Source organism: Ascidiella aspersa, chromosome 5 (assembly GCF_963924565.1).
Source record: "Ascidiella aspersa chromosome 5, kaAscAspe10.2, whole genome shotgun sequence".
In the NCBI taxonomy this organism is placed as follows: domain Eukaryota; kingdom Metazoa; phylum Chordata; class Ascidiacea; order Phlebobranchia; family Ascidiidae; genus Ascidiella; species Ascidiella aspersa.
In genome coordinates this window covers 23,760,777-23,787,553 of record NC_139451.1, presented here as the reverse complement: position 1 = coordinate 23,787,553, position 26,777 = coordinate 23,760,777, and the positions used below count along the sequence as shown (strand labels likewise).

At 34.6% G+C, this 26,777-nt stretch overlaps 1 non-coding gene across 1 annotated transcript; it reads left to right on the top strand.

The window, feature by feature from the left end:
* The first annotated feature begins 4,785 nt into the window (after positions 1-4,785).
* On the top strand, positions 4,786-4,860 carry Trnaa-ggc (transfer RNA alanine (anticodon GGC)). The gene has a single exon. It is a non-coding gene; the product is annotated as a tRNA-Ala (tRNA).
* Positions 4,861-26,777: the final 21,917 nt, after the last annotated feature.

The following is a 26,777-nucleotide window of genomic DNA, read 5'->3' as shown; positions in this document are numbered from 1 at the left end:
CGGGCCGCACAAAATGTTAACTAAAAATTGTGTGATTGAAATGTGAGAACAACTGTGAATCAGGCGGGCCTCGGATATTTTTTGCGCTTAAAAACGTGTTTAATTACATTTAAGTGGCAGTAAAGTGTTGGCGCAAAGCGAAAAAAAAGCGTTTGTTTGGTTTAAAATTCGAGTCCACATCATCCATACTATACTAATTCTTTTATTATGTACCCCTGCGACACGCGACACGCTTATTCTATCGTGCTGGTGCCGAGCGTAAATACAAGCGGACGTGTGCACTTCTCTGGACTCCCACAAATGGTGACCCCGGCAACTAACAAAGTAAGTGCAATGTTCGAAACACATTGTTAGATTGTAGCCTAGGCTATAGCTCATGTTCAACACACCACCGCACTTCACTTTATTTCGTATATGATGGACGAAGCAAATGTGGCAGCCGTTGCTATTGAAATCCGCCCTTCCGGCCACAAGACGCCGAACTATGTTTTTTTGCAAGGGGAAGCACAATTCATTGTGAAAGGCGTGACGCTGTCGAAATCAAAGTACCATCAAGTGTCACCCGAAATAGCCGCAGTTGTGCGAGACATTATTAAAAACCCAGATGACGCGAATCCTTACGCGCAGTTAAAATACTCGCTTATCAGTAGGTTTCGATGACCAAGCATCAGCGCTTACAGAAACTTCTTCGACATGAATATCTGGGCAATCGCAAGCCTTCGGAAATGTTGCCAGATACGAAAAAAAAAAATTCGAAAAATTTGCTTCGCGAACTTTTTCTCCAACGATTGCCAGGCAATCTGCGAGTGGTTATGGCCACATTTTCTTGTAGGTTGATTGCCGTTCTGATGTTATTCAATAAACTCAGATACGTTTAATAACTTGCTGTGGCTAAGCTGTTGGAACACGCAACCTTCGAACAACCTTTAACAAAAGGAGTCGGTTTCAATCCAGCATAAACTAGCATCAGGCCAAACAAATCCAGATGGCCCGGCAGTAGAATCTGTTACCCTACAGAAAACATTAAGTATAATTAATGTCAAGAAAAGTAAATTACTGTAGGCCTATCTGTCATTTTTATTTATTTTTTGGAATTCTGTAGCTAATAAAAATTACAAAACTTGGCACAGTGTCTAACGTAAACATCTAGCCTTATTAAATCGGAAATTTTAGGCTATTAATTTTAAATCGTTGCAATTAGAACAAAATTTTCAATTCTAATTTTAGAATGCTATGCTATAATACCATCATGTAAATTTATAATTTACCCAAATCAAATCCTTATGTTTATGTATTAATGTAAATGGACTTGGAAATGACACCTAAGGCTACTGGGGTCACGACCGACGTGCGCATGCGGAGTACCAAATTTAAAACAGACCAGGCCACAAACTGTAAATAGTAAAGTTGGAATATGATATCAGTCATAGGGTAAATATAAGTTTTAACCACGTAATGTTAGCGGTTAGTGGTTATGACACCCCTACAAGTGAATTTGTGTATATTCCTTTCACTTTAATAACAAAAATGAGTAAAATAGAGACTGTTGAGTCAGCGCCGGACTTTCGACTGAACGGAGTCTGCAAAGTCGGACTCGACTTTTCTTTCGGGCAAAGTCAGACTCGGGTTGGTTTTGGCAACCCTTCACCGCCCTGTTTAACATATCTATGATGCAATAAAAAATCAATAAACAGTTAGTATTTTTTTTAAATGTTACATTACATATCTAACACAATAAACAGTTAACAAACTTGTTTTTTACTTTGTTTTGTAAGAAATTAAGATTCACTTTGGAGAATTGCTGGGAATATAACTTCATTTTTCCAAATATAATGTATAATCTCGCGAATGACCCATTTGCAAATTTTAATCTGTATTGTATCCTGCATTTATAAGTTGGTTATGCTAATAAAGTCAAGTGCTAGTTGCGATAGAGCACTGAATTTATTCATCGAGGTCAAACCGTAGAACTATTATAAGGTCTGTGTATATTTTCGACTTCAAAAATGCTAACGTTTTACAAGCTAAATCACAACCACGGCAAACAAAATCTAATTGTTCATTCTTTTTTGCCACAATAGGAATTTTATATTTTGTTTGTTATACATTACGATAGCGTCATCGTTATACGTTGTATTGCAAATAATAAAATTTACTTACAATATATAAAGCCTATATAGAAGTGTTTTAATTTATTAGGATGCGAAAACTAGCACCAATTTTATATGGGTAATATAATATATCGCGCCTGATAAATCTTTCATATAGAATAAAATCTCCCAAGCAGACACTTTCTCATATTACCTCGACTTGCGCAGTACCATAATAAAAAAGCATCATTTTGTTTGCGAAACATTAAAAAATGGAAATATGTAACAGTTAATAATTAAACGAAGCCATGAAATTGTTGACGACCCGTGTGCTTTTAAGAACTGGCTTTTCGTCTTAGCGATTAACCAATATTGGTGTAAAGAGTTAGTTTGTTGGTCTGCATCAGTTTTAGAACTATAGAAATTGTAATAAATTAATCAGCATAGTACATAAGGTATTGTATATTTGCTTTGGTAAAAACCCTATGGTGTTGTTTGACCATCAAAACATTTTGTTTGTTTTGACCTACTCGGTCCATTTAATTAGATTTTGAAAATCTTGAATAGCTGACTAATTTGGCTTAATAGGCAGCAGGTAGAGTAAATGCATATGGTGGTACTGTTTAAACGTTTACACTTTTAAAGATAATTTACCAGTTTTGTAATGACACAAAGCATTACTAAATACAAAACTATAGCTGGAAACAGCTTCTGTCTACTCTATTGATTTCTTATTTTTAACTATACATATATTATAGCGATTTTGTTTCAGATTTGTTTGGGTTTTTTATTTGCAAGACGATAGTACGGCTAAATATGGCCAACATACAAAATGTAGTTTGCACTACGGGTTCGCCTCAAATAACAACTATTCAGCAACCACCAACTAATAACGCCCCGAAGTACGCAAACCTTTACAGAAAGTTCGGGGTAAGTTATCTTCAATAGTTTTGGTTTAAGTTTTAGGAAAATGTCGTCTGCCGGAATAATTTTATTTTTTTATTTTATTAAAACTAAACTTTTATTGAACAAATAAATGAATCAATTTGTACAATTTTGTTCGAAACAGCAAAACGGTTTTAGCAAAAAAACGAAGCTAATAAAATATAAAGATTTGATTTGATTAATTGATTGATTGATTGATTTTTTTCAGATTACAGAGATTTCTTTGGGATTTTTGTCTATGATTTTGGCCATCCTCAATATAGCATTTGTGGCTAGGCCTCCATATTACTACTACGACACGGCCAACATTGGTGCTGGAATTTGGTGTGGGTCGTTGGTAAGAACTATGCTTACTGTTCAATAAGAATAAAAATACAAATGGTCTTTTGGACTCACAAAAAGTGGTTCGGTTTTAAAGTCAAACGTTATAGTTTCCTTTACTTATATTGGATCCCCACCATTTTTAATCATGGACCCTTTTTTTCAAGCGTACATACCCATAACCTTTGCCTATAATATATCCTAGCGATCGTTAAAAGCTACATTTTGGTCAGATCAAATAAAAGTTTCTTGTACAGTAAGTCAATGTTTCTCAACCGGGGTGCCGCGGCACTTTAGGGCAGGGGTTCCCAAATACTCTTTGGTGCGACCCAAAATTGCTAGTACCCAGGTCTCGCGACCCGAATACTACGAAAAAAACAAATCTCTAAGTTATGCGTTTTAAAAAAAAAAAAAAAAAGGGTTCTGTAACACAACTAAAAAGAAGCCTTGAGTTTTACTACTTTTGATGTGTCATTCGGATGACAAATATGATTTAGCAACCAATATGGGTTGCAGGCTTGTAGCCCCACCAATTCCCCGCCATAACCCCTTCGACCCGCGTCCGCTATTGCGCTTTCTTAGTGCAATAATTACTGGCAAGGTGTATAATGATTTTTTGGCGCGAATCACTAAAAATGCCCAACGTCTCATCGCAATCGTTTTAGGAAACTCAACATTATAAGGCTCGCATCTAAGGATTTTTCAGAGGGCAATATAAATTTTAAGACAGAGGTCGACAACCTTTACCAAGTCGCGGACCACACCAAGCTCAGCAAGTTCTCGGCGGGCCGTATTAAATTTCCGCTAACAATTTTTTTATAAAAACGTGAGGCCTTTAAGCACTTTAATATAATAAATCTTAAACAGGGACAAACCCAAATGTTTGATGCAGTGAAAATCAGTCTAGTTACACTACAACAAGGAAGCAACGGGCATAGCGCGCAAAAATCTTTAAATTGGCAAACCTTTAAATTTACAAGGAGACGTGACGCATTTTCCACACTCGAAATTAAATACGAACATATACAGATTGAGCAAGCATTGGCGTATGGTTGTTTCTCGACTCGTTCCCTTCTGAGCCTGCATAGCTCAATTGGTAGATTGACTCCGGCTTGACCGGAGGTCGTGCGTTCGAACCTCACTGCAGGCTAGTTGTTTTTCTAGTCTGCTCTGCTTGCATCATTGATCGACATATTCTTTGTGTCTGCAATGGCTTTTCGATGTACTAATAATACGTAAGCCGTTATCGTTGGACAATAAGCAGCTTCAGAAGGGCTAGATCTCAGTTGTAAGCACACATATATGTGTGTAGATATGTTTCATTTTATATTGATATGATACTGGCGATCCCCTTCATTATAAAGTTGCTTGTACTAACAGATTGAGCAAGCATTGGCGTATGGTTGTTTCTCGACTCGTTCCCTTCTGAGCCTGCATAGCTCAGTTGGTAGAGCGACGGTCCCGGCTTGACCGGAGGTCGTGAGTTCGAACCTCACTGCGGGCTAGTTGTTTTTCTAGTCTGCTCTGCTTGCATCATTGATCGACATATTCAGTGAGTCTGCAATGGTTTTTCGGTGTAACATATTTCTTATGCTCTTTTTGTTAATGTTTGTCATTAAATAATACATTAGCGAATTAATTTGGAAAAAAATGATTTTAAACTCTAAAATCTAAAATTTAGAGGGTTTCATGCTACGAAAAATTTCCTACTTATAGTTGAGACTGCATCAAAACGCCAATGTAACTCAAAGTCAAATTTGATACTCGCGGGGGAAAATTTTGTGCAATTTCGTATAGTTAGAACAGTTAAAAATATTGAGCATGCTGGCCTTGTGTACAGTTTGTTAAAAAGTTTGCGGGCTGAATGATTTATACTGGGGAGGCGGGCCGAAGGTTGCCGACCCCTGTGTTAAGACACGATGTAACGAAGAGAACAACGTGCCTACGACGCTTTGGTTACAGCAACGGGATAAAAAAGAAAGAGAGTTTTTTAAATCATATACCAAGAAGTAAACCCAGATTGCGGTAAGTAGGTCAGTTTGGTGTGGTAATGGCCAAAATAGTGTTGGATTGCAAGCGCTCTTTGCCATCAACTGGATCGAACGAACACTCACGACTTTTTACGGGGCTTAGTGTATATATTTCGCGTGACAATTTTAGTCGCGCTTAAAGTAAGACGACTCTTTTGTATACAATTTAGTGTAGTAATGGAAACAATTAGAAAACTTAAACATATATAGAATTTTTGTGTATGATAAAAGTGCAAAAAATTAAACAGGTTTTTTTAACCTTGTTGCACAGTTAACTTTCTTGTTTAATCTCGTTTATTGTAACGTTGCAGTTAACAACTCAGCAAAAATACGAGCAAGGATGCCGCAAACTATTTCTGAAGGGTGAATTTTTAATACGATTTCCATTCCACATTTCCCAAAAAACGACTTAAGCATGAACGAGTTAGTTCATCACCTAGTCTACACTGACAAGCTGGTCCCTGAATGGATAAGTTAACTTTGTTATTATGACTGAATAAAAATTTCCGAAAGAGCTTCATTTTAGTATAAACAATAACATCGGCTAAGTTTATATAGGATGGGCCATGCATAAAACATTTTCACTCAAATCGTTTACAAATATGAGGGCTGTTTTTGTCTTTCAAAAAATTACAACCGGTGCGTTTGGCAAAGGCTGAACTCTTGTCAATATCTGATTGACACTATAAAGACTATGGTTCAACAGGTAATATCAATCTCTGAGTTTTTGTAAACGTTACACACGTTCAACATAAATGTAAAACAATGGCTATACTTGTTAGTTTTCACTCGTGGACCACCTGGAACATTCTCACGGGTCCTTTGGGGGGGTGCCCTTGGTTGGGAACCACTGCTTTATTTAAAAATACGTGAAGGTGGCTATGATTTACTTGTTTTTATGTGTACGTGTTTTTTAAATTAAAAATTCATTCCAGGTTATAGTAGCTGGATTTCTCGGGTACCGTTCGGGTATAAAGCCGGATCAATGTTTGGTGAGTCAACAGGAAAATATTTATTTAGCAAGGTTATTACCCAATGACGCAGTTAGCAAAACAACTATTTCGTCAAATATATCGATTATTGCGTATGGTTCATTTGTACGTGACATGGCGCACTGGTATTATCTATTCGCACTAACTTTTCAAAATGGAATGACCACCATAAACAAGTAGACTCCATTTTCATTTTATACTAAGTCAAAATGTAGGCCTAAAAAATTTTTAACATCACAAAGATCATTTTTATAACAAAGCATTTTCTTAATCTGAGAAAAATGTACACCGTAGGGTTGTTTAGATTTTAAAATTGTTTGAAAAGTTGAGCTGAACGAAGTTTTTCCCATGGTTTAGACCTTAGAAATGGAACTGACAAAAAAACTACTAAAATCGGGTCATGATTTCGAAACTGTTTTTAAGGTCAAAACCATGGGAAAAATCGATTAGTTAAACTTTAATAAAATTTTCAAAATGTGAACAACCCTGGAGTCTGTGGATTTGTGCTGCTAAAGTAGTTTTTATTTTCTGTTAAATGTTATTTTAAGGCAATCGCAATCCTCAACTTTCATTTAAGTATCGTATACAACACGTCGCCCTAAGCAGCGACTACCGGTAATAAACTAGTGAGGTAGTGCGGTTGTCCAATTGCGCACAACTTTTCTTTCCTTGCTGTTTTTGTGCAGCGTGGCAAGTTGTTTCTAAAAATGTTACGTAAGCCCTCAAATCAGTTCTCCAATATTGAGGACCAAGGTGCTAAATCTACAAAGTGGAACCGTAAATACTTGTTGCCCATGCTTTCCAACGATAATAAATAATAATTCGCAAAGAACATTATATCGCCACAAGCTATTATCATAACGCACTTGAAAACCTAAAAAGAGCAGGTATTTTTTGCACGCAAGATAAAACTATGACTAGGGCGATAATTTTTTGACCTAGAAACTTGAATTGTTTACAAGTTTTGACCTAAAAACTTGAATTTTTTACAAGTTTTGACCTAAAAATATATTTTTTGACAAAATTTTGACCTATAAGAAATAAATTGATTTAAACCACATATTGTTGTTTGAAGGACTGCATTAGTGCCTTGAAGTCGTCAACCACTCGTTTTTGCTTTTTTACTGACTACCGGTGAAACAAAATTCAGTAAAATTCAGTTAAAAAACGAAGTTCGAGCTCAACCTATTGCGATAAACTAGGTCTGGGTGGGTATTTCTACCGGCTTGCGTATACAGTACATTGCTATAGTGAAGATATAATACCGTTAAAATGCATATCATGCAAAACTATTTTTTTTATGATAAAACGTTAACTGAACGACAATTTAAAAAATCTGACTATAGTTTTTTTTTGAATCCATTTTGACTTGAAAGAATTTTGACAAATTTTGACCCAACTAAATTTTTTAAAGTCAAAAATACACGCCCTACTTGAAATGCATGCACTGCAGCTCCTTATTATTAAGTAACAATGCGCTTCAGGTGCTTTGGGATGTTTACTACGACTTGTTTTTTTAAATAACTCAGAAAAGTTCAGCGGTTAAAATTGTCCACGGGATTAAATTAATAAAAAACCTCTGGTTTTCCTTTAAAACGTAAAAAATTGTACCATTTTAACGCAATATTGTACGAAAGGACAAGATGTAGCCAGGGGTGGGATTCAAATTTATTGCCAGCCGGTTCTATCACAAAAGTCATATATTTCAGCCGGTTCTGTTATGAAAACAGGATGCCACCCCAGGTTCCAGCGAATGTTGCGAACTGCGAACCGGCTGAATCCCATGCATCACTGCTGACAGCCACACTAAAAAGCAGCAGTACTCTCACGACTTGCACTTATGTCGCAACAATTAAATTTTCAGACAAACAATCACAAACGATAAATTAACACAATGGACGACTGTTACGTGCGACCTTGACCATTGTATATTTTGAAAAAAAATAACACGTGAGCGACTCGGATCTCAAAAAGCAATGTATTGGAGAAGATGCAAAAATGCACTGACAGTAACCAGTAATGCTAACCGGTTCGCTGCTCTCTTAAAATTCTGCGAAACGGTTCGATAGAGCCGATGTGAACCGGCTAAATCCCACCACTGGATGTAGCCCATTTCCTCAACTAAAAAAAATCAACCAAAAAAAAAATCGTAAGGCTAAACTATAAAAAAACTTGAACTTATGTGTCATATTATACATTATACCATAGACTTTGTCGTTTGCATTTTTGTGTTTGACAGGCCGTAAATGTTAGAGAGGAGCCACTGGTGTTGCGTATGGTTAACATAAAAACTGTAAAGTAAAATCAACTGAAACGCATCATACGTTGGTGCGACAAATGTTAACCGACCCGTCTTGAGACGGCTTAAGATGAAACATTAGCAACATTTATTTGTAGATAATTTCGACCATGGTGGTAACAATTTTTGCCGCACTCGGTTCTGGCACGATGGTTACAATTGAGGCAATCGGTTGTGCGTCCCACGACGCAAGCTACGAACCTGATGTAAGATTACATTAAAACGATTTTCGGTTAAGTATGTAATGATTGCTTTAAAAACACATAACAACTTTTTAACAGTTTTAGTAGATTCAGTAATGGTTAAGTGGTACCATATCTTAATGAAAGCCTTTTCAAAAGATGAATGAATTTAAAGATGAATTTATCGTGTGTAATATAAAAATAAATTATGTCTTTCAAACTTGGTTATTTTTACCAAGGGCATTAAAAACCGTTAATTTAATTTATGTATTTTTTTTATACTTTACGTATTTTAATTTCTTAAAAATACACCCAGCTATTTTCTTAATATGCTTTAAAAGCGTCTAAATTCGGAATACGTTTGCGATGATACTCGGTTTAATCTAAATGTTCAGCCTGTTAGTTTAATAGTTTTAGTACATCAAAGATAATGTTGGAATAAATTTGGTGTCATTAGTGGGAAATGTTTAGATTTGTTCAGCCTGTTGGAAAAGTATATATTTTGTTGTCTTCCAGACTACCACGTTCGTTATTCACATCATCTTGACCATTATCGGAAGTATTCTGTTTGTTGTAAACATCGTGCATTCTTCCTTTTGCTGTGCTGGTTCGTGTTCATGTTGCAAATCCGAGTCAACACACTCAGTAAGCGTAACAGATTTTAAAAGTAAAGCGGAAAACATAAAAATCACCTGTCCATCGTGTCGTGTGTAACTGGCAGACGAAACAACAAAAAATAAATTTATGACGAGCTCGTGAAAGGATTAAAAAGCTGAGAAATAGCTGATTATTGAAAGGCATAGGCCCAAGTTAAACATGCGAAACAACTGTTTTCAAGTTAAAACAAGTTAATTTGCTCAAATTAATCAAAACAAGCCAAACATTTAAAACAGTGACTGAAAATGTCGTGGTACGTTAGAATACATCAACAACACGGACAAGTTATGCCATTTTTGTATGCAACTTTTCGTAAGTGCAAAACAATCACATTTTGTTGTTTTAATTCTAGCAGACGACTGCATTACCGGTACCAGCACAAGTGGTGTACATACCAGCAGGACAGCAACAACACTATGGTAAGTAACAGCATTGTTCATTTTGTTTGAGCAAATAGGGTGCAGCAACATCATAACCAAGTGTTTCGCAACCTTTTTCGGATTTCGGCACCCTATAGAAATTATACATAATTTACGGCACTCCTGCTCGAATTTTTGATCAGTGGTTATAACTGTCACATTGCATTAAAGGTGATTGAAACACGCCTTAACTGTTCAACCAGGTTGAGAAAAACTTTTTAATTTTTAAGACTTTTATCGTATCGGTACATCAAGAAGCTTACCAATTAAATAGAGCCAAAATTGAAATCCTGAAGAATTTAAAATATTTCTCGGCACACTTGAGCTTCAAAAATGGCACCCTAGAGTGCCGCGACATCGCGGTTGAGAACCACTGTCGTTAGTCATATTCACTTGTTATTTCACTTTGTTCATTGACTTTGCTCAAAAATACGCATCAAGGCCGCAACGCAATAGAATTGCACCTTTGTTATTCTTCCAATTAGCTAATCTACCAATTTAGAAATTAGTTGGCTTGAAGTAGGATTCCCAAACTGAGGCCCGTGAATCCCTTGGGGTTACGTGGACTAGTTTTAGGGGTCCATGATTGTTTAATTGAAATCTTGGTGCATATCATGATAAATAGAATATTTTTTTGAAAAAATACACTATTTGGAAATAAAAAATCCTTGGCGTGTTTTTTGTATTTTGACTTTATTTAATTTTTTCACGTTTGTTGGACCGAAAACAGCAGGTTTCATAAGCCTGCTTATTGTATGACGTACTTTCTTACGTCTTCGCTCAAAATTCTATACCGACTCTAGTTTACAGGAAACAATAAAAAATGTTTTCGGACGTGGGTTTTAAAAGCTTAGGAACCTGAATGATAAACCATGGGAATGAATTATAAAAACGAATATTAAAGAAATAAAAAGTAAATTTGCAATAGTAGTCTAATTAAAAACAGTCTAACAGTAAATGTTTATTTTAGACAGATTTTTGGGATTTCACAGCACGATATAGGCTAATCTGTGACTGAAAAAAACAATTTTTACTTACATAAGCATTTACCAACAATTGATTTTATAAAACCATAAATATTAAAAAATAAATTAACTGTTTAAAAATTCTATACAACCAATACGAAATCCTTCGGCATATTTTTGTACGTTTTTCAGCTGCACCTGCCCGATATGTCATCCAGGGCCAACCAAACCGAGCATTTGTATCACACCAACAACCACCAAGTTCCGGTTTGGTTTACCCAGCTTCGCAGGTAAAACGTGTTATATTCTTACACTACGCGTAACCGTTTGTTTGTTTAAAACAACATTTTGAAATCGGTTTTGTTGAGCAAGTTTTAATTTAGAAATTTCCATGCTTCACAGTGCGAAAGTAAGTACAATGTTAAAAATTAAAATCATAAACAAGTAAAAAAATAGTTGCCATTTATTTTTTTAGAATATATATTAGAGAAGTGCTAATTTAATTTTAGAAATAAGGTGGAGCAATTGTAGTTCGAAATTATATATATATTTACGAATGTTATACTTACAGGTGCAGTTGCCGCAAGTTAATACTCATCCACCTCAATAATCGGTACAATTTGTATTTTGTTTAATGAAAGTAAATTAAGTTTGAAAGAAATGCCAATTTATTTTAGGTTTACAGTTTTAAATCCGTGTTTATGTAAAAAGCTAAATATTTTACATGATTTATTACCTCTTTATAGAATAATGTTGACCAAAACCACTTTTTAAATGCAGTAACGGAATGTGTTTATTATGTAAAATGCAAGGCAAATAAATATGTTAATTTCCGTCTATAATTCGTATTGTATTTACAGGTGAACCAGAAAATATAGGAACCTACAGTACTGAAGCAATAAAGCAAAGTCAATTATATTTATGTTGTGCAACAACGATTTAATTGCTTCTTTGCATATGCTATTATGGATAAAAATATAATTAGTGTTGTTTTATGCTTTTGTCGCACTTAAATAACTTATGGTTATGGTGTTTTTAATGTATTAGTAGAAAATAAAAAATAAGTCTTGTACAATCGCCCGAGCGTTGTGGAATTTTCCTTGATAATTGCACCCTAATGATATTAAATAAGCAGTCCTAATATTTGACCCGAATTTTAATTATTCTAATTAAAATGTGTGGACAAAGTCATTTAATGTGCTTACGGCCTCGCGTTATTTCCATGAAAGGTAGATAAACCTATAAGAATTTTTGTTTGCTTTTTTATGCTCCCTCAGCCTTCAAAATACTGTCGAATAATTATACTAGTCTAAATACAACTTTCTGGTCAAATGTGCCGCCTGTTTTTCAATAATAGTTTTCAATTTAGTTAAATAGCAGTTTTAAATTTGAGTATCTATATCAGTGCTTTTCAACCTTTTTGCTGAAGTGGAACCCTATGGAAACATTTCACTGGTTCGAGGATCCCCAGGGCAATAATTCCACTGGCTCGAAGAACCCCAGTGTAATAAAAACACCTGAATTAGCTAAACAATTTAGAAATTGCGGAACCCCTGGTCTGTACTAGCGGAACCCTTAGGTTCCGCGGAACCCTGGTTGAAAACCACTGATCTATATGTTTATAAAATAGGTTTGTTTAATATCTGTAATGACACTTCGCAATAAGGTGCTAAATAATTAGGTAAAAGTTGTAGCAAGTGTGTTTAACTCATGGTTAAAAATTTTGGTCCTTACCAAAAAAAATAGATTGTTGTTAGTTAGGATATTTTAGTTTTTTGGTAATCAGTTTGACATACAAAGCTTGACAAAAGTTTAACGCAACAATAAAAAATAAAACAGTTAAACCCATCAGTTAACCATTAACTTAGAGCCATAAAATCCACAGACCGTACCGTAAAAAACGTCTTAGTTTTACATCCGCCTCAAGATGAAGTAGTCATTTAAACCAGTTTTGCGTCAGTTGAAGGAAATTTATTTTCGATAACCAAGGATAAACAAAAGTTGTTTAAGCGATTGTCAGAACTGACGTTCGACGCGTAGTAGTGTATTTTTATGTTTTTACAGCCAAATATAATATGTTTTTACAGCCAGATATAATACTATCAATTTTACTGCATTACAGCGAAGACTCTTGTTGTTCTGTTACTTTTTGTAGATAACAAGATTTGTGATGTTTTAATGGAAACACTTGTTAGAAATGGCACTTGTACAAAATGAAGTAAGCACAACTGGATTGCCTGTATTCACAACGATCCAGCAGAATGCAATTAATGGTGCGCTTAAGTACACAAAAACATTTAAAAACCTTGGGGTAGGTCATTTATTATCTTGTTGTTGTTTCTTTAAGAAATTAGCTTGGGGTAATAAGGTAAAAATGCGAAAAATTGTGAAATTTTCTAATTTCTCCTTTTTACCCGACCAATTCAAGAAAGTTTATTTATAAAATTATACTATGGTTTTGCAGTTTTGATAGTGAAATAAGTTGGCAAACTGTAATGTTATTTTGTTGCACTATAACTTTTGACGACATGTGTCTTTGGATTATGTAAATTTACCTGAATTGCTGTTTGTCTTACGATAAGCATCATTACAATATACAAAACTTAATTTAACTTACAACAACGTACCGTACTAGACATGGTTACAAAAAGCCGGTCACACACAGACTGTTAGCCTCTGAACCAATGCAAGTAGAGTATTATCGATGGCTTCCAGTCTTTGAAAGTTGTATATCGACGGCTTTGAGAGTCTACCTCTTACGTTTCAGTTTGGGCAACTGGTTCTTGGCAGTTTTTCCATAATTCTGGGAACCGTGAATATAATCGTTGCATTCTCCTATCCCGCGGCTGGCACAGTGTTCATAGGGGCGGGAATATGGTGCGGCGCAATGGTAAGTAGAATAACGTAAATTCACACGATGGGTTTATCGCGACTTTTTCGGAAAACAGTTGAAGCTTTTGTGGAAACCTTAATTTTTGCTTGTTATCGCAGAATGTCAGGCCAATTCTTTTAAGAAAACAAGCACTTGTCTACGAAACGTCACTGTCGACGTAAGTTTGACGTGACAGTTACTTTTTTAAATTTTGTTGTCAAAATGTGGCCGTGACAAACAGGTGTGACCTTTCGAAGGGATATTGATTAGGGGGGCCCGAGTAAAACTGCATGGAACCGTATCAGCAATAAAAATCAAAGCTAATACAATCTTAAGAATAAAGTTGTTCGTTTAAAGTAAAATAGTTGTTACCTACACAGGTCAGAAGACAAAACAATTTTCTGTAATATTTTAATAGCTAGTGCTGCGGTATACTGTTGTATTCAACCACGTCTTGAAGTATATTCGTTTTGGTACCGTTCTTTTCAGGTGGGCATTTCTCATAATCGGAGTAAAACGTGTAATTTTTAAGACAAGGACTTGATTTAGACTTGATTTTTTTACAAATGACTTGACTGAGACTCTAATCGCACCATATATGCATAAGGTAAACGAATTATGTCGCTCAACTTATGAATTTATAAGCGATCCTTGGCCAGTCCAAATGCCGAAGCGGGCTCGATCATATTTCGGATAAAAGTCATCGTTACGTAGGTCAGTTATGTCTTCGGTGGCTTCGTGTAAGTGCCATCTGGGGCTACCTCCAATCAAACAACATTTGCCTCATATGCCAATAGTCCCGATTGTTTACCCAAAAAAACATCCGATCAAAAAAGGCACAAATAATTAAAAAACATTGCATAGACATTGATCGACGTGTGAAAGTTTTGTTCGATTGTGAGTTTTAATGAGGGTACTAGAGACTTTGAAAAATTATCGCGATATGTCGTGAATATTAACATCGTTTTTTGCCGAATTAAACCCTTACTCCCCAACAAATTTATAGCAAGCGAGGCATCATTAAATAGGTTTACTCCTGCGTTCCTCAAGAAGTTTAGTTTCAACCTGGGATGAAATTATTAGTTTGAATTTATGGCGAATATTAATATTGAAAAAAAAACAAAAAACGATTTAATATTACCAACTGCCCCAATAATGACCTATGTTAAATTGAATTGAGCAATCTAGAGCCATTTGAAAATTTGCCGCGATCGGTTATGAATATTAATATCGATTATCGGCTATAGCCAAGTGCACCACTTATCCAAGCAAAAATTATGACGAATGGGGTATCATTCGAAAGGTGTGACAAATGTCTTCACGTTAACATAGGTCATTATTGGGGCAATTGGCAATATTGAATCGTTTTGGCCGGATGTTGCCATGATGAAAAATCACGATATTTCGCCTAAAAGAATTTTTTTAAACTTTAATTTTTTCTTTAAAATTTCTTTCCTTGGCAAGATAGAGTAGACAAAAGCAGTGTGTAAAAATCTTGTTCAATTCCGAGTCGAATTGACTATCCTGGAGGCGTTTAAAAATCGCCGCGATTAGGATTATAATCGAGTCGTCTGGAGCAGTATCAAGATGGCCGCGATCGGTTATGAATAATTTGTTAGTTAAATTTATGGATCAAGCATTTTTTTCTTATTTTATTGCAAATATTAATATTTTTTTAATTTTAAATTTGTTTTTTAAATTTATAATATATAGGCAATTCTTAGTATTGTGGTATATATTTTTTTAAATTTTTGCCATAAATATGTTTATTTTGCCTTTCTATTTCTTTATGCTGTGTAGCTTCTGGTGATTTTTTGCGTTACTTTCTACGTATCAAAACAAAAGAAAAAGAGCCCCATAATATTTTGCTGAAAGACCCAACCAAACCAAACGGGTTGGCGACCCATCGGTTGAGAAACACTGCGACCTGAAAACCTGCGGTAACGATTTATTATTTTAAAAGTCAGGCAAGGCCTACATATCTTAAGACGAAAATTTTGAAACTATAAAAGTAGGCCTATACAATTTGACTAATTTTAGCAAGCGTTTACAAAAAAGCCAAAAAGCTAACTAAATTTTCTGACGCCAACCACGTTCAAAAAGAGCTAAATTTGTGAAATTTGGCGTCAAAAAAGCCAATCTGGCAACCCTAAAGAAAATCCTTCATGGCTTTGACCTTGCAGCGTATCCTTTTATTATGTACCCCTGCGACATTCTACACGCGACACGCTTATTCTATCGTGCTGGCGCCGAGCGTAAATACAAGCGGACGTGTGCACTTTTCTGGACTCATACAAACTGTGACCCCGGCAACTAACAAAGTAAGTGCAATGTTTGAAACACATAGATTGTAGGCTATAGCTCATATTCAACACACCAACGCACTTCACTTAATTTCGTATATGATGGACGAAGCAAATGTTGCAGCCGTTGCTATTAAAATTCCGCCCTTCTGGCCACAAGACGCCGAACTATGTTTTTTACAAGTAGAAGCACAATTCATTGTGAAAGGCGTGACGCTGTCGAAATCAAAGTACCATCAAGTGTCACCCGAAATAGCCGCAGTTGTGCGAGACATTATTAAAAACCCAGATGACGCGAATCCTTACGCGCAGTTAAAATACTCGCTTATCAGTAGGTTTCGATGACCAAGCATCAGCGCTTACAGAAACTTCTTCGACATGAATATCTGGGCAATCGCAAGCCTTCGGAAATGTTGCCAGATACGAAAAAAAAAAATTCGAAAAATTTGCTTCGCGAACTTTTTCTCCAACGATTGCCAGGCAATCTGCGAGTGGTTATGGCCACATTTTCTTGTAGGTTGATTGCCGTTCTGATGTTATTCAATAAACTCAGATACGTTTAATAACTTGCTGTGGCTAAGCTATGTTGGAACACGCAACCTTCGAACAACCTTTAACAAAAGGAGTCGGTTTCAATCCAGCATAAACTAGCATCAGGCCAAACAAATCCAGATGGCCCGGCAGTAGAATCTGTTACCCTACAGAAAACATTAAGTATAATTAATGTCAAGAAAAGTAAATTACTGTAGGCCTATCTGTCATTTTTATTTATTTTTTGGAATTCTGTAGCTAAGAAAAATTACAAAACTTGGCACAGTGTCTAACGTAAACATCTAGCCTTATTAAATCGGAAATTTTAGGCTATTAATTTTAAATCGTTGCAATTAGAACAAAATTTTCAATTCTAATTTTAGAATGCTATGCTATAATACCATCATGTAAATTTATAATTTACCCAAATCAAATCCTTATGTTTATGTATTAATGTAAATGGACGTGGAAATGACACCTAAGGCTACTGGGGTCACGACCGACGTGCGCATGCGGAGTACCAAATTTAAAACAGACCAGGCCACAAACTGTAAATAGTAAAGTTGGAATATGATATCAGTCATAGGGTAAATATAAGTTTTAACCACGTAATGTTAGCGGTTAGTGGTTATGACACCCCTACAAGTGAATTTGTGTATATTCACTTCACTTTAATAACAAAAATGAGTAAAATAGAGACTGTTGAGTCAGCGCCGGACTTTCGACTGAACGGAGTCTGCAAAGTCGGACTCGACTTTTCTTTCGGGCAAAGTCAGACTCGGGTTGGTTTTGGCAACCCTTCACCGCCCTGTTTAACATATCTATGATGCAATAAAAAATCAATAAACAGTTACATAGTATTTTTTTTAAATGTCACATTACATATCTAACACAATAAACAGTTAACAAACTTGTTTTTTACTTTGTTTTGTAAGAAATTAAGATTCACTTTGGAGAATTGCTGGGAATAGAACTTCATTTTTCCAAATATAATGTATAATCTCGCGAATGACCCATTTGCAAATTTTAATCTGTATTGTATCCTGCATTTATAAGTTGGTTATGCTAATAAAGTCAAGTGCTAGTTGCGATAGAGCACTGAATTTATTCATCGAGGTCAAACCGTAGAACTATTATAAGGTCTGTGTATATTTTCGACTTCAAAAATGCTAACGTTTTACAAGCTAAATCACAACCACAGCAAACAAAATCCAATTGTTCATACTTTTTTGTCACAATAGGAATTTTATATTTTGTTTGTTATACATTACGATAGCGTCATCGTTATACGTTGTATTGCAAATAATAAAATTTACTTACAATATATAAAGCCTATATAGAAGTGTTTTAATTTATTAGGATGCGAAAACTAGCACCAATTTTATATGGGTAATATAATATATCGCGCCTGATAAATCTTTCATATAGAATAACATCTCACCAGCAGACACTTTCTCTTTTACCTCGACTTGCGCAGTACCATAATAAAAAAACATCATTTTGTTTGCGAAACATTAAAAAAGGGAAATGTAACAGTTAATAATTAAACGAAGCCATGAAATCGTTGACGACCAGTGTGCTTTTAAGAACTGGCTTTTCGTCTTAGCGATTAACCAATATTGGTGTAAAGAGTTAGTTTGTTGGTCTGCATCAGTTTTAGAACTATACAAATTGTAATAAATTAATCAGCATAGTATATAAGGTATTGTATATTTGCTTTGGTAAAAACCCTATGGTGTTGTTCGACCATCAAAACAGTTTGTTTTGACCTACTCGGTCCATTTAATTAGATTTTGAAAATCTTGAATAGCTGACTAATTTGGCTTAATAGGCAGTAGGTTGAGTACATGCATATGGTGGTACTGTTTAAACGTTTACACTTTTAAAGATAATTTACCAATTTTGTAATGACACAAAGCATTACTAAATACAAAACTATAGCTGGAAACAGTTTCTGTCTACTCTATTGATTTTTTATTGTTTTAAACTATACTTATATATAATGGTGATTTGTTAAACAAATTTTTCCTGGGATTTTTGTTGGCAATACGATAGTAAAGCTTAATATGGCCAATATACAAAATGTAGTCTACACTACTGGATCGCCTCAAATAACAACTATTCAGCAACCACCAACTAATAACGCCCCGAAGTACGCAAACCTTTACAGAAAGTTCGGGGTAAGTGATTTTGAATCGTTTTGGTGTAAGTTATAGGAAAATGTCGTCTGTCGGAATAATTTTATTTTTTTATTTTATTAAAACCAAACTTTTATTGAACAAATAAATAAATCAATTTGTACAATTTTGTTCGAAACAGCAAAACGGTTTTAGCAAAAAAATAACGAAGCTAATAAAATATAAAGATTAATTTGATTGATTTGATTGATTTATTGATTTTTTTCAGATTACAGAGATTTCTTTGGGAGTTTTGTCTATGATTTTGGCCATCCTCAATATCGCATTTGCGCCTACATATTACTACTATGGTACGGCCAACATTGGTGCTGGAATTTGGTGTGGGTCGTTGGTAAGAGCTATGCTTACTGTTCAATAATACCAAAATAAATTAAAAAGGTCCTTTGCACTCACAATAAGCGCTTCGACTTTTGTCGTCGAACGTCGGAAGAAACCATCATTGTACAATATAGTTTCCTTTACTTATAGTGGATCTCCGCCTTTTTCAATCATGGACCTTTTTTTTCAAGCGTACATACCCCTATAACAGGGGTTCTTGAATTTTTTTACCGCGGACCTCTAAAATTTCCGATTTCGGTCCTTGGAAAAGACTAACATTTCAATTAGGCCTTTATGGACCCCCGAAACTAGTTCACGGACCACTAAGGCGTCCCTGGACCCCAGTTTAAGAACCCCTGCCCTATAACCTTTGCCTACATATTATATCCTAGCGATCGTTAAACGCTACATTTTGGTCAGATCAAATAAAAAATTCTTATACAGTAAGTCAATGTTTCTCAACCGGGTTGCCGCGACACTCTAGGGTGCCATTTCTAACGTTAAAGGATGCCGAGAGAGTTTTCAAATTGGTTAGGATTCCATATTTTTTTATCTATTGGTAAGCTTCTTAATATAATTTTTGTGCACGATAAAAGTGCAAAAAATTAAAAAAAAAAACCTTGTTGCACAGTTTACATTCTTGTTCAATCTCGTTTATTGTAACGTTGCAGTTAATAACTCAGCAAAAATACGAGCAAGGATGCCGCAAACTATTTCTGTAGGTTCCCACAAGTCAAAAATGGTTGCGAAACACTGCACTGCATTAAATTATAGAATAGTTTTTAATACGATTTACATTCCACATTTCAAAAAAAAAAAACGACTTAAGCATGAACGAGTTAGTTGATCACCTAGCCTACACTGATAGGCATTATAAGTTGGTCTCTGAATGGATAAGTTAACTTTGTTATTATGGCCGAATAGAAATTTCCGAAAGAGCTTCATTATAGTATAAACAATAACATCGGCTAAGTTTATATAGGATGGGCCATGCATAAAACATTTTCACTCAAATCGTTTCCTAATAAGGGGGCTGTTTTTGTCTTTTAAAAAATTACAACCGGTGCGTTTGGCAAAGGTTGAACTCTTGTCAAAATCTGATTGACACTATAAAGACTATGGTTCAACATGTAATATCAATCTCTGAGTTTTTGTAAACGTTACACACGTTCAACATAAATGTAAAACAATGACAATACTTGTCAGTTTTCACTCGTTGACCCCTGGAACATTTTCACAGGTCCTTTGAGGGGTGCGTGGACCCCTGTTTGGGAACCACTGCTTTATTTAAACACTTAATGGTTGCTATGATTTACTTGTTTTTTCGTTGACGTGTTTTAGAACCAAAAATTCATTCCAGGTTATAGTAGCTGGATTTCTCGGGTACCGTTCGGGGATAAAGTCGGATCAATGTTTGGTGAGTCAACAGGAAAATATTTATTTAGCAAGGTTATTACCCAATGACGCAGTTCGCAAAACAACTATTTCGTCGATATCGATTGTTGTGTACGATTTTACGTGACATGTCCTACTCGTAATATATACTCGAACTAATTTTTCAACAAGGGATGACTTCCATAAACACGTAGAGTCGTAGACTCTATTATTTTCATTTAATCCTAAGTCAAGATAAAGGCCTAAACAATTTTTTAACTTCTCCAAAGATAACTTTTTATAACAGAGGATTTTCTTGATCTGAGATAAACAGTCACCCTCGAAACAATAATTATTTTGTTTTATTTGATATTTGTGTAACAAATCGCAATCATTTAAAATGTTTAGTGTGCGTCTGTTAGGGTTGTTCAGATTTTAAAATTGTTTGAAAAGTTTAGCTAAACGAAGTTTTTCCCATGGTTTGGACCTAAGAAGTAGGATTGACCAAAAATTATTGAAATTGGATCTTTAAGGTCCAAATCATGGGAAAAATTTTCAATTTTTTCTAGTCTGAACAACCCTAGCGTCTGTGGAATGGTGCTGCTGAACTAGTTTTTTGATTTTCTGTTAAATGTTATATTAAGGCAATCGCAATCCTCAATTTTAATTTACGTATCGTATACAGCACATATCGCTTAAAGCAGGGTCTAATAAACGAGTAATAATAGACCGAGGTGCTCAATCTATAAGGCGAAATATAAAATATTTTTTGCCCGTGCTTTCTAAATTTAGTAAATAATCGTTCGCATCGAACGTACTACTGCCACATTTTTCGCACGCAAGACAAAATTTACGACTGAAATGTATGCGCTACATTTCCTTATTATTACGCAACAAGGCGCTTGGTGTGCTACTGTTTAATAACTATACGTCTTGTTTTTTTTTTAAATTAAGTTCAGCGGTTAAAGTTGTCCACGCGACTAAATTAATAAAAACCTATGGTTTTCCTTTAAAACTTTTAATTTTGTGCCATTTAAACGCACTATTGTTCAAAAGACAAGATGTAGCTGATTTAATACAAATAAACAAAACCGCGAGATTAAATTTAACTAAAAAAATTCGCAAGTTAAAGTTATAAAAAAAATATACTCATGTGTCATATCGTACGATAGCCTTTGTCGTTTGCAAAATATAACAGGCCGTAAATGTTAGATGCAAGCCACTTGTGTTGTTGCGTATGGTAAACAAAAAAAACTTCCTCGTTATGAAAATTAAGTGATACGCATCACGCGCGTTGGTGAGACATAAGTGTTAACCAACGCGTCTTAAATCGGCTTAAGATGAAACATTAGCAACATTTATTTGTAGGTAATTTCGACCATGGTGGTAACCATTTTTGCTGCACTCTGTTCTGGCGCGATGGTTACAATTGAGGCAATTGGTTGTGCGTCATACAACGCAAGCTATGAATCTGACGTAAGATTACATTGAAACGATTTTTCAGGATAAAGTATGCAATGATGGATTTAAGTTTTAGTATACTTCAGTAATGGTTGAGTGGTACCATATCTTAATGAAAGCCTTTTCAAAAGATGAATTTATCGTGTGTAATATAAAAAATAAAAAGTATCATTCAAACTTGGTCATTTTTACAAAATCATTGAAATCCATTAATTTAATTTATGTAATCCTTTTTCAAAGGTTTAAACTTAAAGGATTGTTTTGAAAACTGACGTCATCATTTTCCGATAACTAGAACGCATTTAAGACAACGCCACCAACAACAAAAAATGTTTGTTGAAACTAAATTCCTTTGAAAAGCAAAATTTTCAATTTAATTTTCAAATTTTGTATATTGTCTGTTACGTAATTTAATTTCATAAAAATACAACGTTTGCGTTTATACTCGGGTTCACCTAAATCAGAACTAGTTTTAGGGGGTCCGCGAAGGCCAAATTGAAATACTGGTATATAGTTAGAAAGTAATCAATTTTTCTAAGGAAAGAGTTTAATTAAAATAAAACGTTTTTGCACTGAATGGCTCTATTTCTAGTTTTCTTTTCACATTTCGTGGACCGGAAAACTGCGGATTCTAAAGTCTATTTGTATTGTAACGTCAATTCATGACGTCATTTTATTAAATTTCCTGCTTACCGTGGGCCACGTGAAGCAAAAAAATTGGGGGGGTCTGCGGTGAAAAAAGTTTAAGAACCCCCGACCTTAATGTTCAGCCTGTTAGTTTAATAGTTTTAGTACATCAAACATAATGTTGGAACAAATGTGGTGTCATTAGTGGGAAATGTATAGATTTGTTCAGCATGTTGGAAAAGTATATATTTTGTTGTCTTCCAGACTACCACGTTCGTAATTCACATCTTCTTGACCATTATCGGAAGTATTATGTTTGTTGTCAACATCGTGCATTCCTCCTTTTGCTGTGCTGGTTCGTGTTCATGTTGCAAATCCGAGTCAACACACTCAGTAAGCGTAACAGATTTCAAAAGTAAAGGGGAAAACATGAAAATCACCTGTCCATCGTGTTTAGCAGACGAAATAACAAAAAATAAATATTTGACGAGCAAGTGAAAGGCTTAAAAAGCTGATAAATAGCTGATTATTGAAAGGCATAGGCTCAAGTTAAACATGCCAAACAACTGTTTTTAAGTTAAAACAAGTTAATTTGCTCAAATCAATCAAAACAAGCCAAACGTTTAAAACAGTGACTGAAAATGTCGTGGTACGTTAGAATACATTAACAAAATGGATGAGTTATTTGAATTTTTATATGAAACTTTTCGATTGCTACATAAGTGCAAAACAATTAAATTTAGTTGTTTTAATTTTAGCAGACGACTGCATTACCGATACCAGCACAAGTGGTGTACATACCAGCAGGGCAGCAACAACACTATGGTAAGCAACAGCATTGTTCATTTTGTTTGAGCAAATAGGGTGCACCAACATCATAACCCAGTGTTTCGCAACCTTTTTAAATTGCGGCACCCTATAGAAATTATCCATAATTTACGGCACCCTTGCTCGAATGTTTGATCAGTGGTTATAACTGTCACATTACATTAAAGGAGATTGAAACAGCGCCATAACTGGGCAACCAGGTTGAGAAAAACTTTTTAATTTTTAAGACTTTTATCGTATCGGTACACAAAAAATTGTATCAAGAAGCTTACCAATTAAATAGAGCCAAAATTGGAATCCTGAAGAATTTAAAATATTTCTCGGCACACTTGAGCTTTGAAAATGGCACCCTAGAGTGCCGCGACACCGCGGTTGAGAAACACTGTCGTATCTCATATGCACTCGTTATTTCACTTTGTTCGTTGACTTTGCTACAAAAATACACAGCAAGGCCGCGACGAAAACAATTGCACATTTGTTATTCTGCAAATTAGTTAATCAATCAATTTAGAAATTTGGTTGGCTTAAAGTAGGATTCCCAAGTTGAGACATGTGAACCCATTGGGGTTACGTGGACTAGTTTTAAGGGTCCATGATATTTTGATTGAAATCTTGATGTATAATCAGAGATATAGAATCTTTTTTTCAAATATTCTTTATAGAAAATAAAAACCCTTGGCGATTTTTTTTTGTTTTGACTTGATTTAATTTTTTTTTTAGTTTGTTGGACCGAAATCAGCAGGTTTCGTCAGTCTGCCTAATGGATGACGCAAACTTATTACGTCATCTCTAAAAATTGTTCGCCGACTCTAGCTCACGCGAAACAAAGGAAGTTTTAGGACGTGGGTTTTTAAAAAAGCTTTGGAACCCATGCTTAAAAAAAATCGTCGAGAAAGCAATTTGATGTTCACATGATTACCATGGAAATGAAATAAAAAACGAATATTAAAGAAAAAGAGGTCTGTTAAAATCAAGTTGCAATAGCATTATATGGTTAAAAACAGTCTAACATTAAGTGTTTATTTTGACGGATATTAGGGATCTCATGGCAAGATATAGGCTAATCTGTGGCCAATAACCCATTTTTTTCTCGCAAATTTTTACCAAGAATTAATTTTATAAAACCATAAATACTAATAAAATAAGAATTGTTTAAAAAATCTATTTAAGCAATCAGAATTCATCGTCATAGTTTTGTACGTTTTTCAGCTGCACCTACCCAATATGTTGTTCAAGGCCAACCTAACCAAGCATTTGTATCACACCAACAACCACCAAGTTCCAGTTTTGTTTACCCAGCTTCGCAGGTAAAACGTTTTACAATAAAGTAATTTTACAATCGGCCTTAACACACGACAACTGTATGTGAATGTCTCAAAGTTAATAATTTGTAATGAATAGCAAGATATTTAACTCTAAAATGCTTGCGTGTATGCCTATTTGTAATACAAATATTCTCTTTTTCGAAATTACGAAAAGTTTCGCGGCACACTTGGCAATCCATGGAGGACATTAGTGTGCCGCGGCACACAGTTTGCCAATTACTGGTTTAAAACATCATTTCGAATTTTTTTTTGTTTTTTTTGCGCAAGTTTAAGTTTAGAGATTTCAATGCTTTGTAGTGATTAAAAGTTAAAATCAAGAACGAGTACTCAATTTGCATTTTTATTTAAATATTTTGGGAAGGGGCTAATTTAATTTCATGAATAAGATGTAACAAATATAAGTCAAAATAATTTGTATTATTTTTTACGAATGAAACTTACAGGTGCAGTTGCCGCAAGTTAATACTCATCCACCACAATATTCGGTACCATTTGTGTTTTCTTTTATAAAAATAAACTAAACATGTGATGTTCGACTAGTTTTTTTTAAACTAAATTTGAAATAAATACCAAGTTGTTTTAGGTTTACAGTTTTAAATCCGTGTTTATATAAAAAGCTAAATATTTTTTACTTGTTTATAGAATAATGTTTACCAAAATCACTTTTTAAATGCAGTTATGGAATGTGTTTATTATGTAAAATGGAAGGGAAATAAATACGTTAATTTCCGTCTATAATTCGTATTGTATTTACAGATGAACCAGAAAATATAGAAACCTACAGTACTGAAGCAATGGAGTAAAGTCAATTATATTTATGTTGTGCAACAACGATTTAATTGCTTATTTGCATATGCTATTATGGATAATATTATAATTGGTGTTGTTTTACGCGTTTGTTTTACTTAAATAACTTATGGTTATTGTGTTTTTAATGTATTAGTAGAAAATAAAAATAAGTCTTGTAGAATCGCCCGAGCGTTGTGGAATACATGTGATGTTTCCTTGATAATTGCACCCTAAGGATATTAAATAAGCAGTCCTAATATTTAACCCGGAATTTAATTATTCTTTTTAAAAGGGGTAGACAAAGTCATTTAATGTGCTTACGGCCTCGCGTTATTTCCATAAAAGGTATATAAACCTGTAAGAATTTTTATTGGCTATTTTATGCTCCCTCAGCCTTCAAAATACTGTCGAATAATTATACTAGTCTAAATACAACTTTCCGGTCAACTGTGCCGCCTGATTTTCAATAATAGTTTTCAATGTAGTTAAATAGCAGTTTTAAATTTGAGTATCTATATGTTTATAAAATAGGTCTGTTCAATATCTGTAATGACTTAAACACTTCCCAACGAGGTGCTAAATAATTAGGTAAAAGTTGTAAAAAGTGTGTTTAACTTGGTTAAAAATTTTGGTCCTTATCCAAAAAATAGATTGTTGTTAGTTAGGATATTGTAGTTTTTTTGTAATCAGTTTGACATACAAAACTTGACAAAAGTGTAACGCAAAAATAAAAAATAAAACAGTTAAACCCATCAGTTAACCATTAACTTAGGGCCATGAAATCCACAGAACCGTACTGTAAAAAAAGTCTTAGTTTTACATCCGCCTCAAGATGAAGTAGTCATTTTAACCAGTTTTGCGTCAGTTGAAGAAAATTTATTTTCAATAACCAAGGAATCTAGTAAACAAAAATTGTTTAAGCGATTGCCAGAACTGACGTTCGACGCGTAGTAGTGTATTTTTATGTTTTTACAGCCAAATATAATATGTTTTTACAGCCAAATATAATACTATCAATTTTACTGCATTACAGCGAAGACTCTTGTTGTTCTGTTACTTTTCTAGATAACAAGTTTGTGATGTTTTAATGGCAACAATTGTTAGAAATGGCACTTGTACAAAATGAAGTAAACACAACTGGATTGCCTGTATTCACAACGATCTAGCAGAATGCAATTAATGGTGCGCTTAAGTACACAAAAACATTTAAAAACCTTGGGGTAGGTCATTATCTTGTTGTGTTTTTTGATG